The 17087-nt window shown below is 45.7% G+C and overlaps 1 protein-coding gene across 4 annotated transcripts in view; it reads left to right on the top strand.

Moving 5' to 3' along the window:
- Nucleotides 1–17087, top strand: part of LOC126266784 (irregular chiasm C-roughest protein-like) — a 1732081-nt gene that overhangs the window by 539244 nt on the left and 1175750 nt on the right. The window contains exon 3 of one of the 4 annotated variants that reach the window (XM_049971327.1): nucleotides 2376–2407. The exons of the other annotated variants lie outside the window; for them this stretch is intronic. The gene's annotated coding sequence lies outside the window, so the exon portion shown is untranslated. The remainder of the gene's footprint in view (nucleotides 1–2375; nucleotides 2408–17087) is intronic. 4 annotated transcript variants of the gene reach the window in all.

Genomic DNA, 17087 nt, shown 5'->3' on the forward strand with positions numbered 1-17087 from the left:
ATCACCTTCGACGTTTAAACTATGTAAAAGTTCTTCACCGGCAGCCAGCCGCTGTGGCCGAGCGGTTCTAGGCGCTTCAGTCTGGAACCGCGCGACCGCTACGGTCGCAGGTTTGAATCCTGCCTCGGGCATGGATGTGTGTGATGTCCTTAGGTTAGTTAGGTTTAAGTAGTTCTAAGTTCTAGGGGACTGATGACCCCAGATCTTGAGTCCCATAGTTCTCAGAGCCATTTGAGCCATTTTTTCTTCACAGGCATCGATATGATGATCTTTCACTTCGGCAGTTAACTGACGTGGCATCCATCTTGCAGACACCTTATTGAAATGTTGTATATTACAAACAGTATTCCGCACTGAACCAATACTAGTACTGAAAATTATGACTATTCCGTTCAGAGTTACGTATATGTTCTCCTTTAGGAGCTCGTCCAGTAATGCAATGTTCTAGTCCGCCACTACGTGGTGAGGCTGTCCAGGTCATGGGGCATCCCCCAAACAAATGGCTCTGAGCACTATGGGACTTAACATCTGAGGTCATCACTCCCCCAGAACTTAGAACTACTTAAACCTAACTAACCTAAGGATTTCACACACATCCATGCCTGAGGTAGGATTCGAACCTGCGACCGTAGTGGTCGCGCGGTTCCAGACTAAAGTGCCTAGAACCGCTCGGCCACTCCGACCGACACAGAAGTTCCACCACATTAAACTTCCTACACCATGCGTACATTTGCTGCAACGAGAAACACGATTCACCGTACTGCTCTGTCATTCTGCGATGATTTCGATTGGTTTGATACCTTCACTACACAAAAAATCGCGTCACACACCGCTGCTCGATCATGTTGCTTGTTGACAGTGGGGTGGCCATCTTGTTACGGACGCTGCTGCCTTCTCCTGCGTTATACCTTCACTCTGCCACCTGTCGGTCACTTTCTGAAACTGAAGGCACACCACTGCCACCAACCGCTTCATCATACAAGTTTTAGAAATTTTGTGGAACTCTTAAGATTTTCATTTGAATCTCCGTCGTATACTGGCATGACCTTGGAATCCCGTAGCTACTCTTGTCTCTCTCACATGAGACTGTGATGTCGGGCCAAACCCGCGTTCTCGCAGCTACCTGCCGCGCGCTACTTCAGCCGCCAATGACTCCTCTACGCCGGCGTCCTTTCTTTCCCCTCTGGCCCTCCCTTTCATCCGCCGCTTGCTCCCTCCGCACCCCCATTTGCGCGTCATCCGAGTCCCGGCTGATCCTCAGTTCCCGGCCGGGCCGCAGACACGGCGGAAACAAGAGCCCTCGGTATTAGCCGAAGACGACGCTGCGGCTGCCGCCATCCCCGCCACGAATAATTTGTCCGCTACCTTGTCTGCAGCTTAGGATTTCATTAGGCGGCCAGGCTCCTGACAGCACAAGACCGTCCCCACCAGCGCTCGTGCTTCTGCTCCAAATTTGTGATGATACGCCACATCTGCAGACCCTCCAGGGCTCCGTACGAAATAACTTCTTTCTTCCCGTCCCTCCTATTTTCGCCCTTGACTATTGCAGTATATATACGTTATCACGGCTGCTTTGGCCCGCACGCCAGAAGAAGTAATTTCGCTGCAGATGCTTTGCGTGTCCTGTGTCATATCGTTCGAAGAGAGCTGCCCGAGATTCTTTTCACTGAATACTTCATATTTCATACAGCAATACGCAGTGCTTTCTGTTTGCGAAAGATGAGGTTATATTTGCAATAACTAGTGTTACATCGTCAACGTCTTATGTCCATGGATTAGGCATATGCTTCCTCTCTTTTCGCGAAGTTTATATCAATCGTTTTCTTTGTCGACCTACCTCACAATCCTTCAGCGTAGTTGTCTAGGGCCGCCGGGGTGGACGAGCGGTTGTAGGCGCTACAGTCTGGAAACGTGCGATCGCTAGAGTAGCAGGTTCGAATCCTGCCTCGGGCATGGGTGTGTGTGATGTCTTTAGGTTCGTTAGGTTTAAGTAGTTCTAAGTTCTAGGGGACTGAAGACCTCAGATCTTGAGTCCCATAGTGCTCAAAGCCATTTGAACCATTTTGTTGTGTAGGATCTCTCATTCTTTTCAAATATTGTTTCCACACATTCTGTATTCGCTCATTTCCTCACTAATAATTGTTCTATAAGGACTTTCATTGAAATGTCGACATACCAAAAACACACATCTCCGAATTATGTTGCTTTCTTTTGTTTGAAGCATCACAACGAAGTAACTCCAACAATTACTTTGCACTCGTGTGTTAACATCGAAATCTACAACTACAATTGAATCTACACTATGCTCTGCAAGTCTTCTTACGGTGTGTGGTGGTGGGTACTTAAACTTCCAGTGTCCCATTTTTCTGTTCCAGACGCATACAGCTCGCAGGAAGAACGATTGCTGGTAAGCCTCTGCGTGGAATCTCTGTAATTTTATCTTCATGGTCTTTTCGCGTGATAAACTTAGGAGGAAGAAATATGTTGATTGACTGTTCTAGCAATGTAGGCGCTGGGAACTTGAAAAGGATACCATAACGTGATGCAGAATGGCTGCCTTGCAGCGTATGCCACTGAAGTCTGCTGAATTTCTTCGTCATGCTTTCACGCCTACTACATTAACCTGTAACGAAAGATGCTGCTCTTCTTTGGAATGAACGTGCTTACTCAACGATTCTAGTCCTGATGATGAAGCACGACTTCTAAATGTACAACTATTGACAATTTCGTTTGTAACATATCGTTTCCTGCCCATGTCTTACATGCTAAAGCCAGTTTCTGGTATACAGCGAGTAAAGTTTTCTCTAACAGAGAAATTAAAGGCTGATCTTTCACTAGTCTTCGTAAATGCACTGTTTTGGAGGCCCTCAAGGACAGCTCAAGGTCGAGTGATTTCCTTCTGTTAGCAGGTGTTTCTAAGAGTGTTCAAGTGTGTGTGAAATCTTATGGGACTGTTTAAGGTCATCAGTCCCTAAGCTTACACACTACTTAACCTAAATAATCCTAAGGACAAACACACACACACCCATGCCCGAGGGAGGACTCGAACCTCCGCCGGGACCAGCCGCACAGTCCATGACTGCAGTGCTGTTTCTAAGAACCCCTTGTAAATAAACTTTTGAAATGCCCTGTCAGCATTACTTTGCAGCACAATGCCTGGCGCGTATGGTGTACGGAAAGCAGTTAATGAAATTACCTGCAAGTGGCTAGTAAGTCTGATTGGCCGAAAATCCTCAACTCATACTAGTATTATGAATGTGAGATTAGCTCTGACTGTTACGGTTTCGCCACTAAACCGCAGGATCGATTTCGATGACATTTCTTCCCCGAGGAAGTCTAGTTTAGAGAGTAAAACATAAAAATAATCTACCCCAATAGGGTGCAGTAGGGCTTGGGACATATCCTTTTACATTTTTGAATATAAATGATTTTAAAAAATAATTAGATTTGTTGCATAATGTGGGCATTGTTTAATGTATAGCAACTTCAGTAGAACGATGCACAGCTTCGCGCTCTTCCTCACACCCGTCTGGAAACCGCCGCGTGGCACTGCGTGCCACAGAATTGTGCATTGTGGCAGTTGGTGGAGGAGGGGGCAGATGGGTGCGCATCACGACGAAATATGCTCACCCAAAGTGGCAGACGTGGGACATGTGAGGCAGCTTATTTACTCGTCGTCACACGTCATAGCGAAACTAGTATAGTAGTTTACAGATTATGGGGCTGTTTGGAGTTAGCGAAGTTAAGGAGTTGGCTTACAGTCCTCATGAGGCTTAGGTGGCAAGTCGCGTTCCTTTTGGAGCGGCGATACTGCTCTTAATGCTGTTATCATATCGGAACTCTGCTATTTTTCACGATATGTTAGTCTGCTTTACCAGTACGGTAAACATTTTCCACTCCATTGGCTGGTACAGCAACCGTTACGACGTATTTCAGCCGGCCGGACTGGCCGAGCGGTTCTAGGCGCTACAATCTCGAACTGCTCGACCACTACGGTCGCAGGTTGGAATCCTGCCTCTGGCATGGATGTTTGTGTTGTCCTTACGTTATTTAGGTTTAAGTAGTACTAAGTTCTAGGGGACTGATGACCTCAGAAGTTGTCCCATAGTGCTCAGAGTCATTTGAACCATTTGAACTACAAATTTCAAGCAAAAAACAGCCTTGGTTGCAAACAATGATTATTTAATAATGCTTTTCACCTTTTTGGGGCATCATTGCACTATCTTAAAAACATCATCATCTGCTGATGTAACAGTGCAGAAATATGACGACGCTTACAAATCAGTACAAATTTGACATCATATGTATACACAGCAGTAGTTTCTTCAATAAAATGGTTCAAATGGCTCTGAGCATTATGGGACTTAACTTCTGAGGTCATCAGTCCTCTGTAACTTAGAACTACTTAAGCCTAACTAACCTAAGGACATCACACACATCCATGCCCGAGGCAGGATTCGAACCTGCGACCGTAGCAGTCGCACGGTTCCGGACTGCGCGCCTAGAACCGAGAGACCACCGCGGCCGGCAGTAGTTTCCTGAAACGAAACGTGTAAACATATGTGCAGATTTACAAGCATGGTCTTATCTCTACGTTTCTGCGTCTTCAGTTACTGGTGTGTCTAAGACAGTCTTATCATGCCCCTATAGGATGAAACCCGCTATCAAATAATCATTATATTCCACCCAAGACTGTTTCGCTGCGGCGCGGGATTAGCTGAGCGGTCTGGGGCGCTGCAGTCATGTACTGTGCGGCTGGTCCCGGTGGAGGTGCGAGTCCTCCCTTGGGCATGGGTGCGTGTATTTGTCCTTAGGATAACTTAGGTTAAGTAGTGTGCAAGATTAGGGGCTGATGACCTTAGCAGTTAAGTCCCATAAGATTACACACACATTTGAACATTTTTTTTGAACTGTTTCGCTTTTGAAAGTACGGAAAACCTACAGAACATTTGAGAGTGCGTTCCAAGGCAAGCGTGTGCAGTTCTGCTCAGGTACTTTCCCGTTTATGAAGACTTGTTAGGTGGGAATGGGCCTCATAGGAGAGCTTGGAGCGATTAGCTAGCTGAAGGTGGTGTGACGTAAAGGTGATAGCCTCGATTAGGTTTGACTGAAACAAATAAATTCCATTTCTTTCTGTGGCAATTTTGAGTGCGGATTTCCTGTGTAAATTTTTTTCCTGTTGACATTGAACTTTATTCTCGTTTTGTTGTTGTGTAGATAGTCGGCGGAAGTTGGTAAACGCGAACCGAATATCGTGCATGAGTTGTTAGGGCTGTTTGTTTCCCCTTTTTCATTCTGAAAGCGCATATGAATATCTGGGATGCACAGGTTTTCCGCCAAAAGACACTCAATGACACCTGTCTGCTAGGAACGCACCTCCTTACAATCCGAAGGCTGTGTACAGCACCGCCAACTGCCAAAACTTCACGGATATTTAGGGGTTGAAGCGGGAATATTCCACGCCGTCCTACTACAAATTCCGAATTATATAAATTGCAATTGGCCGTGAAAGAAAAGTGTTGCAATGTTTACTGACCGCTCCTCGTATTAATTGAACGAGGCCAGCAGTACCGTATCGCACTCTCCAGTCACGCACGTGTCTGCGGTCGCTGTTCGTCGTATGCCGTTGGAGGTCGAGTAGCCCTTATCAATCAAACCGCCAGCTGCTGCGTAGCACGCCGCAGCATTAGCAGTGCGCGATATGTTGAGCACCGGACTTGAGCCGCGGGCTGTGGCGTGGTGCGTCCCCATCATTTAGGCAGCGCGCTCGTCCCGCAAATTCGTGCAACGCGTCGGGTATTTACGGCCGGCGGGTGGGCATAACTTGGGGGAGCTGTTGGCGCGCATATGTTTACGGCAGAAAACGGTTTATTTACCTGCTGGCGGCAGCTTTCAGGCGCGGATGAAGCGCCGCTGACGGCGGTTGTTAGCCCCGCTCTCCATCACGTCGATTGGCTGTCGCCCCCGTAAAGCCGTACCACGCGCGCTCCAAACACTGCGCGACAGGCGTGCACCCAATCCGGGACCACTCTCGAAGCGCCATTATCGTCGCCACTATCGATACGGGCGCTGGGCCCATTTTAAAAAGCTGAAATCGTTCGTGGGAACATTCTCGTCCAATCTATATGCTCGGATGCGAATAAAAACACGCGGATCGCTTCCAACAGCACTGAGAAAATGAAATGTGATTTCCACTATTGCCGACATATTGTTCGCCAATGATTCTGCAGTTGTGTTGATATTAAAATTTATCGTCTGTTTTTCCGTCTCAGTTCAGCATTTATTTTTACGATGGGACGTCACTGATGATCTTCAGATCTATGAAGCTGCGTAAGCAACATGTCTAATTCGCTGGTATTACACATGAGAATACAGTACTCTGATTTTGTTGTTGTGGTCTTAAGTCCTGAGACTGGTTTGATGCAGCTCTCCATGCTATTCTATCCTGTGCAAGCTTCTTCATCTCCCAGTACTTACTGCAACCTAAATCCTTCTGAATCTGGTTAGTTTATTCATCTCATGGTCTCCCTTTACGACTTTTACCTTCCACGCTGCCCTCCAATGCTAAATTTGTGATCCCTTGATGCCTCAAAACATGTCCTACCAACCGTTATAGTTCCAAATCGTTCAAAATGGGTCAAATGGCTATGAGCACTATGGGACTTAAATTCTGAGGTCATTAGTCCCCTAGAACGTAGAACTAGTTAAACCTAACTAACGTAAGGACATTACACACACATGCCCGAGGCAGGAGTCGAACCTGCGACCTTAGTGGTCGCGCAATTCCAGACTGTAGCGCCTAGAACCGCTCGGCTACTTAGGCCGGCAGTTCCAAATGGGTAGGACGAGTTGTGTACGTAGCTACGTATATCTGAATCTGATCAACTTTTATCTATACATTTCATATTGTAATAGGATGATGCATAAGTCCGTAGCGTTTTTCCATAAGTTCAATAAACACAACAGACACACATAACAGAGACTTTAGTCATTTGTTATATATTTTCTTTCACTATTTGCAACAGTCTGCCAACGCTGGGGTAAATTTTAGATTCCGCGACTGTAGAAACCACATGGTTTTGAGGCGAAGAACTCGTTGAGCAATGCACAGAGCGCATTTTCATCCGGAAAGGAAGTTCCTTGAAGGATAGGGAGCGGAAAAGGTGAATGTCCGAGGGCGTTGATCAGGTGAATAAGGTTCAGGTGGTTCAAATGGCTCTTGAGCACTACGGGACTTAACATCTGAGGTCATCAGTCCCCTAGAACTTAGAACTACTTAAACCTAACTAACCTAAGGACATCACACACGTATATGCCCAAGGCAGGATTCAAGAACATGCGAGCGTAGCAGCCACGTGGTTCCTGACTGAAGCGCCTAGAACCGCTCGGCCACAACGGACGGCAGGTGAACAAGGAGAGTGCGGAATGACTTCCTAAATCAACTCATGTATACTATTTTTTGTCAGTCTAGCAGAACGCGGGCAGGTGTTTTCCTGGAGTAGCATCACTTCACGCCGTATTCCTTGTCGTTGTTCTTGTATTGCGTCTGCAAGACGTCTCAGTTGTTGACTGTAAATTTCAGCCTGATGTTTACACCTCGAGGAAGCAATTCATAACACACCACACGGCTGCTGTTCTACCAGATGCGTAACACTATCTTTTGTCGGTACGCGCAGGTCTTTGTACAGCGGTTGCTGCTTTCCCTTGTTTTCCTTATGTTAGCACAACTACATAATTTCTCGTCACCAGGATGGGAATGGTCGGTGTTGTTCACTAGCAAGCTGACGGCGAGCAAGCAGAGATGTACATTTGTGATTTTTGTGATTTTGACTTAGAACATTTGGTACCCATACACCCGATTTTTGAACCTTTCCTACTGCGTGCAAATGTCGCATTGTTCTCGAAAGATCACTGTTCATCATCACAGTTCTTCACATTTGCCAGTTCTCGAGTATACTGACTTGGATCGTTGTGGATTAGTGCGTTTAAACGATCTTGATCAAACCTCGAAGGTCTCCCTGTACGTGAAGAATCACGAATATCGAAACGATGCTCCTCAAAACGAGGAAACAATTTTCTTGCCGTGCTCTGTCCAGTGGCATTATCCTCATACATTGCGCAAATGTTTCTGGCTACCTCCGCTGCTGTCGCCCCTCTACTGAACTCAAACGGAAGAATATGTCGGAAATGTTCCTCCATTTGATGCTCCATTTTTTAGCGTCGATATCACAACTCACTACGTCCGAATGATAAAATGACAATATGTGAACTCAGTTATCAGCAGAGAACTACAGATAAAAATACTAACAGCCGGAATACTAAAAAATATAAAAGCGACGAACTTAAGCACCAACCTAATAAAACTGAAAGTGGAACTGAGACGGAAAAAGACTATAAATTTTAGATTTTTGGTTTATTCTTAGCCCTTGTTTCGATAATCAAACGTAAAATGCTGAAATTTTGATTGTAACATTCGATAAAAAGTTCTCACTTGGCATGCCAAGTTAAATTCAGATAAAATAGCAAGCTTGGGACAAAACCGTCCTTTCATCTGTCCCAAGACATACATGAGAATTTAGTGAAGATTTTTTTCTTACCCCGATAGATAGAGTTCAGCTGAGTACTATGCAAAAAGATTCAATAAATAACGAAGAGGTAACACCATACGATTCAGGGCGTGGAATGTCACAATTTGAACGAGGTAGAGAGAACCTGAATCTAGATGAAATGGAGATCAGTGAAGAAAAGTAGGAAGAAGTAAGGATTTATATCTTTCATTTCCACATGAATATTGCAAGCTACAGCCATTTGAATCTGCTTACTGTATGCAATACTTTGCTCTACAATTTTTACACCCCAACGCTTCTTCCGTTGCCAAGTTGACGAGCCGAGCGAGGTGGCACAGTGGTTAGCACGCTGGACTCGCATTCGGAAAGACGACGGTTCAGGCCCGCGCCCGGCCATCCTGATTTAGGTTTCCCGTGATTGCATCAGGCAACTGCCGGTATGGTTCCTTTGAAAGGGCACGGCCGACTTCCTTCCTCATCGTTCCCTACTCCGATGGGACTGACGACCTCGCTGTTCGTTCTTCTTCTCCAAGTCAACCAACTAATCAAAGTTGACGATTCCTTGTTGCTTCAAGATATTTCCTATCAACTGATGCATTCTTTAGCCGTGCGCCGCTGCGTTTTATAGCTGTGCATCACGAGCTCATGCACTTAAACGACAGTGCTATTCCCAGTTACGCATGGCCTACGACTTTGTATGACGAGACGAAGACGATGTATCCTCATGTGTTATAGGTGCATTTGAAAATTGGCCACGAAGCTAGTAGTGCTGAATAGAACACATTTTAAAGAGAGAGCCTTTCCTCAAATTTATCGTTGCTGTGGTGCCTACCAAGAAGAAAATAGTACGAGGACAATGGAGGCCAAGAAAAGTGTCCATTTTGCCGATGCATCTTCCAGCTAATATTAGGTTTGGATAATGCACCACCCGACGACTATAGTATGCAGGGGCCCTGTCATGCTGGAGGACATACCCATGGTCGTAGACAAAGGAACATCTTCCAGTAATGCTTGAAACTCGTAGTTTCCAAAGAGTAGATTAAGGGGCGTAAAGGACGTTGCGGTAACACAACAGGCCCAACCAACTGTTTGTCTCTCGCGTAACATGACGCATTTACGGAAGAGCGTTATTGGAAATGTCTTCACTAAGGTTTTCGTAGCACCACCGATAGCAGTTAAGAGTGTCATTGATACCGCCATGGGTGATAGCAATTTGATCAGTAAACAGTATTAATGAAGTTTTCTGGAATAACGACGACTCATGTGGTATATTGCCCGTTCCTGGTGTCAATTGATAATTCATAGATTGAATTTAAGAGTTAGCTTTAAACAGAAGTTCGTTAACAAGTTCCTTATGGTGGCCTTCTATGCAGGAGCTGTATATAAATGGCAGTAGTTCAAAAGAAAAAGTATCTTTATTTAACTCGTGCACTAAGGCAAAAAGCGTCTGGGTGAGTAAGTTAAATACAAAACAACTTAAGATGCAGCATGAGGAATTCATTTCTCTTCTGAACCACTGCATTGCAATTTAAAAGTTCTCTAGTTGGTTCAAGAGTGTAAGAAAAATTAGATTTGAAACTGATGATCATTAAAAAAATTATTACTATTCTTCGATCGGAATGGTTACACACAGTGCAATGCGCACACGATTGTGAAGCTAGAAGATATCCCAGCGGAGGCGCGAAATAATGTTGTCTGTGCTGCAGATTCGCCTGAGATCTCCAAAAATTTCTACCATACCTGTACCGGCGAGAAACTGAAATCTCGGTGATTGATAATGAAATAAGTAGTCAAAGTAATTCAGTTTAAGCCCCACCATTGGTCTCATGATGACGATATCCGTTCGGTACTTTCTTTCACAAATCTCATTACACAATATCTCTCCAAAAATTAACCATACAAAGAAGCTTAAGTCAAAACTTGACTGGTCATTTCGACATGTAACAAGGGACAAACTGCACACGGAGGGCATATTATAGTTAAGGGATAATACAATAGTGTGACAGCAAAGTGGTGCATTGCCACAGCACTGAATTAACGTGCTTAACAAATACTTAGCTTAAGATGAACATAATAAAACGCGCGATTATACAGAGAAGGGGATATTATAGTTCTACTTAGTAGTGAGAGGCTGTACCAAACGATTTCATTTAATACGCACAGTAAATTCAAATCTTGTTATGCAATTAGTCTCATAAATTTCTCAGCAGTGTAATTGCTCCAACAAGCAACCATTGCAACTTGGCCTGGTTCTAGTGGTTTGCTTCAACCGACAAATTACGTGATATGTATTGTCATAATACCTTTTTTCCACGTTGCCGCGAAAACTCTGCGTCACAGGTGGTCAGTTTAGACTAAGTGATGAGCGCGCCAAATTTGCAGATTTCGAGAGAAAGCTAGGATCAAGAATCCGCTAACGCGATTACGGAGCAGCGCCGGCAGAGTTACGCAGATCCACAGCACGTTTAATGCCAGGCTATATCACTCTCGCGTTTATGGTGTCGTTAAGGCATTAGGCTCGGTGAGAAAAACGAACGCCGAAAGTTAATTCTGTCACCGGTCTCACCGCGGAAGGCTGAAGGGGCGAACTTTGGTCGTAAAAGCAGGATAGCGCGCCGTGATGGAGGGACAAAGCACTGCCGGGCCATCGTTGTCTGCCCGAGAAAGTAGCGTCCCCAAGTTGGCTCCTCACCCCACAACCTGCTAAGATCACGCTCCGCCGCGATGCAGAGCCAATTGCTAACTTCTACAGCATCCGTAGTACCCAAAATCAGAAGTAGCAGCTGAGACTTTAGTTTGAAACTCGCGTGTTTTTTCAGGTATATGGAGAAAACTTTCGTTGTTTAGCCCCATGAGAGTGAGAATATGTACGATTAATTATTCAATCCACCCGAATATTCGTTTCACGACGGAGGTGGAAAAGGATGACTGTCTTCCCTTCGATAATGTGTAGGTCAGGAAGAAGGTGGATGGTACGTTTGGAAAATACTGTATAGGAAGCCTATTCACACTGACTTGTATCTGGAAGCTGATAGCTGTCACCAACCAGCTCAACGTGAAGGGATTTTTCGCCTCCCGGTTCTCACGACCCCTGTCGTCTTGGGACCCGAGAGTTTGTCCGCTGAGTTATCCCACCTCTAATCCACCTTTCGTCATAACGGTTATAGTGAAAAGAGATTAGACGTGTGTTGTGCTAAGGAACAACTGTCTATCGGATGAGTGATGATAATACCGAGGTGCCACCGAAGTCTGCAGTCTTTTTGCCTTATGCACGGAGCATTTCGAACGGGATTGGTCGCAGTTTGCGGAGACATGGTGTGAGGTGAGTTTTTCAACCACTATCTAAGATCATGGTCCTTTTAGGTCTGTAAAGGATTATATTGGTTTCCATAAGGCGGGTGTTTACCGTATTCCTTTCAGTTGCGACATCTTATATGCTGGTCAGACTGTCACGGATGAAGAGGATCCATGTACGGAACATAAGCGGCACAAGCGCTTACAACAGAAGAGCAAATTCTCCACTGCAGGGCGCTGATAACCTCGCCGTTGAGCGCCAATAAGCTATCAGCACGAAAACACACACACACACACACACACACACACACACACACACACACACACACACACACACACACACGCGCGCGCGCGCGCTATTGGAGAAGGAAACTGTTGAAATTAAATTAGCAAGTAATGTTATAAACGGAGATGGTAGTTTTTGTTTGATGCCTGCATGGAACCTCGCTCTCTGACATGTCAAGAAAGTATCGGACAGAGTTCGTGCTAATCAGTCATCTTTAGAATATGATGGCACTAGCGTTCAAAGTGAGTGTGTGCACGTGTTAACTTTACGGAGCTCTTGTGAAAACCAGTGTTTTAATTTTGCTTACACAGAGCTCAATTACTGTAGTTTTGCCTTAAAAATGGCAGGGTGTGCTCCTTTCGAAATATCGGCTGTTGTCGGTGACGTCACTCGGCTGTGTTCCTGTAAGTTACCTGAACAGAGGTAACATGTGCGCCACTGAGAGGAGAAGCGAAATGAAGCACAGAAGAAATCCAAATGGAAACAGTAAAATTCAAGGACGACATGTCACAGTGTCGTCTTCATAAATCGCTTACTGTAGGTGAGTAGAATATGGGCTTGGAAGCCTGATTATTTTTTACTGTCCATCTGAGGCAATTGCATTACCTCTGGCCGAGCGCGCTTATCCTCGTCTTCTGGGCTTCTCATCAACATTTTTCGCCGCACTTCAGCGTCATAACACGGTCCTTCAGGGCTTCAGCTTGATACTTTCCCGCTATGTCTGCGATATGATAGGTATTCTTATGGAACATCTATTCCCTCTAGCGCGCATAATGTTCGGCTGTCAGAATGACGTTATTATCCCTCCTTAGTGAGATAATGGCGCTGAATTAGCTATTCCGCCTCATAGCTCGAGCGAGGTGAAGTAACACCTTCCAGGGTGTGCCAAATTAATTCCTGTATCGGCTATCTGCCTGTTTGTCATTCCAATTGCCACCCGGTGAGCTCGTTTGGTTTAATTCGGCTTTGCAGCCCTTGGAGGAAACGTTAAGAAATTTTAGCATTTGCCCATGATATCTTTTCGTGGTGCAACGAAACTGCTATCAGTAAGTTTCCGAGATCCGATTAATGGACTGGAATCTGTTTGAGAAGTTTCGAGACATTGTATTTCAGGCGAACAAGCGCCTTCAGCGCGGTAGCTATGGTTGCAGGTTGAACTAACAACAGATACGCATTTGACCAGTCAGTTACGAGTAGGCAGCGCTATGTAGTGGACGTGAGATTGCAGTGTGTCAACGTTGATGTGTCACAAATCAAAGTAGAGTAATATCTGTATATAAAGTGTTCAAGGCATTCTACAGGATGACTTCAAAAAGAGAAAAATGTGCGCAGAGTTCGTTCGGCACATCTTGACTCCAGAATAAAACCGACAACGCGTGGATGCCTGGGGCGAAGATCTTATGGGACCAAATTGCTGAGGCCATCGGTCCCTAAGCTCACACACTACTTAATCTAACTTAAACTAACTTACACTAAGGACAACACACACACACATATGCCCGAGGGAGGAACTTCAGACGGGGGAGCCGCGCGAACCTTGAGAAGTCGCCCCAGACCGCTCGGCTATCCAGCGAGGCGTAGCTGCTGGGAAACACATGCAGTCACGGGAAAATCACTCACCCTTAAGTCAGTATAGTAGGTCCCGGTAACAAGCCTCTTAGGAGAATTCGGAAAGCCCGGTCCATCAGTTGCAGGCTGCCTAATATAACATTCCTCCGGATGCCGTGCGGTTCTAGGCGCTGCAGTCCGGAACCGCGGGACTGTTACGGTCGCAGGTTCGAAACCTGCCTCGGGCATGGATGTGTGTGACGTCCTTAGGTTAGTTAGGTTTAAGTAGTTCTAAATTTTAAGGGACTGATTACCTAAGATGCTAAGTCCCATAGTGCTCAGAGCCATTTGAACCAAAAACCCGTTCTGGCTCCATAATAGCAGCTCTCCGAAGCGAAGCGAACAGACCATAATTCATTACAATTTCAATCTGTCACGGCTAATGATGAAATATTTGTCTGCTAACCGAAGACTGGGTCTTTACACACTCAAACGATTCCGTGTCAGACTGCCGTTTCGATCGCCGTGTTCCCCGTGCGAAGGTTTGCACAGTGGATCGTGTGTCGCCGCAGGTAGAAGAGCGTGCTTCGGCGCCGGTAACCTTGTTATTCCCGCAGCCACAGCAAGACCCCGGCTTATCGACAGCTCCCTCCCCCGCAAGCCCGCGGTAGCGCCGCGAGGCCGAGTCACCTGCTCATCTGATTCCGGCGCAGCCGCCTGCCTTCTCCTGCCGGCGCCCGCGGCTCTTCTTCCGTCGCCTTCCACTCGAACACGCTGCCTTCAACGCTACGCAGTCTCATCAATGTGTTCGCCAAGCGATTCTTCGGGAACAGCTGCTGTACTAAAACTGACCTTTTTTTAAATTTTTGGTCCTTAATCTTCCTACTTGTTGGAACCACACGGATAGTCGAGCGCGTTAACTCTTCATTTTCGGGACTCGGGGAGGAGGGACAGCCTCGAATAGAATCCGCCCTTGGCATTAACGTCGAGGGATGGTGAACGAGCCAGCGTCAGAGAGGTTTTCAGGCGGTTTCCGACATCTAACTAGGTAAATACCAGGCTGACACCCAATGTCATATTTTAGTTTTATTTAAGGCAATAAATTGGTAATCGGACATACAAAAAGTTTACGAAAACTCGTCACCTAGTGACGTTACCGAATTTTCGACATGCGGGCCACTTTTTCATTACTGAACTTAGATTAGCATATTATGCGTGCGAAATCTTGAGAATAAATGAATTTTTCATCTGCTCTGAACAGACTCTAACATGAGACAATATGAGTAGTATGAAGCTCATAATACTACACTATATTATAGTCATATTTCTGGTTTCACTATGATAAACAGATCGTTAGGTTTATAATTAAACTATTATTATGATTTCTAATCAAGTTACTTATTTCAAACATAACAACAAAATTAAAAAATTATATATTTTAATCGAAGCAAAGGAAGGATAATTAGTGTCTAACGTCCCATAGATGACGAACTCATTAGAGACAGATCATAAGACCGAAATGAGGGAAGAAGGAGAAGGAAATTCTGTTGCGTCTTTTCACTCTGGTGGTGGTGAAGTGTGTGCATGTGACGGGGGAGGGGAGAAGGGGGAGAGAGTCGGAAACTTAAACTGTGTGCATAAGTGGCACCACGTTTCCACCTGGATGGCTTGGAAAGAAACACCCACCACCCTCCTCCCTTTCTAGCCTGGCCTAAGGAATTGAATTCATTTTTTAATACAAACCGTAGATTGAACTTGTCTGGATAATCGTAAGGGAGTAAAGCCGATGTGAAGGGGGTTGCACAATTATCCTGAAATAACAGTCAATATAAGTCAATACAAGTATATCGCAACAAGTAGCAAGTAACTATAAAAGTCGCGCAAGTAATATACACACAACTGGCCATTAAAATTGCTGCACCAAAAAGAAATGCAGATGATAAACGGGTATTCGTTGGACAAATATATTATACTAGAACTGACATGTGATTACATTTTCACGCAATTTGGGTGCATAGATCCTCAGAAATCAGTACCCACAACAACCACCTCTGGCCGTAATAACGGTCTTGATACGCCTGGCCATTGAGTCAAACAGAGCTTGGATCGCGTGTACAGATACAGCTGCGTATGCAGGTTCAACACGATACCACAGTTTATTAAGAGTAGTGACTGGCTGTTGTGACAAGCCAGTTGCTCAGCCACCACTGACAAGACGTTTTCAGCTGGTGACAGATCTGGAGAATTTGCTGGCCAGGGCAGCAGTAGAACGTTTTCTGTATCCAGAAAGGTCCGTACAGGACCTGAAACATGCAGTCGTGCATTATCCTATTGAAATGTAGGGTTTCGCAGAGATCGAACGAAGGGTAGAGCCACTGTTAAAAGTGCCGTCAATGAGAACAAGAGGTGACCGAGACGTGTAACCAATGGCACCCCATACCATCACGCCGGGTGATACGCTAGTATGGCGATGACGAGTACACGCTTCCAATGTGCGTTCACCGCGACGTCGCCAAGCACGGATGCGACCATCATGATGCCGTAAACAGAACCCGGATTCATCCGAAAAAAAATGACGTTTTGCCATTCGTGCACCCAGGTTCGTCGTTGAGTACACCACTGCACGCGCTCCTGTCTGTTATGCAGCGTCAAGGGTAACCGCAGCCATGGTCTCCGAGCTGATAGTGTACGCTGCTGCGAACGTCGTCGAACTGTTCGTGCAGGTGGTTGTTGTCTTGCAAACGTCCCCATCTGTTGACTCAGGGATCGAGACGAGGTTGCACGATCCGTTAGAGCCATGTGGATAAGATGCCTGTCATCTCGACTGCTAGTGATACGTGGCCGTTGGGATCCAGCACGGTGTTCCGTACTACTCTCCTGAACCCACCGATTCCATACGAGTTGCATTCAAGTCCTAATTAACTACTCACCCGAAATCGATGAAACTGGTGTTACTTCTCGACGTAATCGCCCTGCAGACGTACACATTTTCACAACGCTGACGCCATGATTCCATGGCAGCGACGAAGGCTGCTTTAGGAGCCTGTTTTGACCACTGGAAAATCGCTGAGGCAATAGCAGCACGGCTGGTGAATGTGCGACCACGGAGAGTGTCTTTAATTGTTGGAAAAAGCCAAAAGTCACTAGGAGCCAGGTCAAGTGAGTAGGGAGCATGAGGAATCACTTCAAAGTCGTTATCACGAAGAAACTGTTGTGTAACGTTAGCTCGATGTGCGGGTGCGTTGTCTTGGTGAAACAGCACACGCGCAGCTCTTCCCGGTCGTTTTTGTTGCAGTGCAGGAAGGAATTTGTTCTTCAAAACATTTTCGTAGGATGCACTTGTTACCGTAGTGCCCTTTGGAACGCAATGGGTAAGGATTACGCCCTCGCTG

This window comes from Schistocerca gregaria, chromosome 4 (genome assembly GCF_023897955.1).
Source record: "Schistocerca gregaria isolate iqSchGreg1 chromosome 4, iqSchGreg1.2, whole genome shotgun sequence".
Taxonomy (NCBI): domain Eukaryota; kingdom Metazoa; phylum Arthropoda; class Insecta; order Orthoptera; family Acrididae; genus Schistocerca; species Schistocerca gregaria.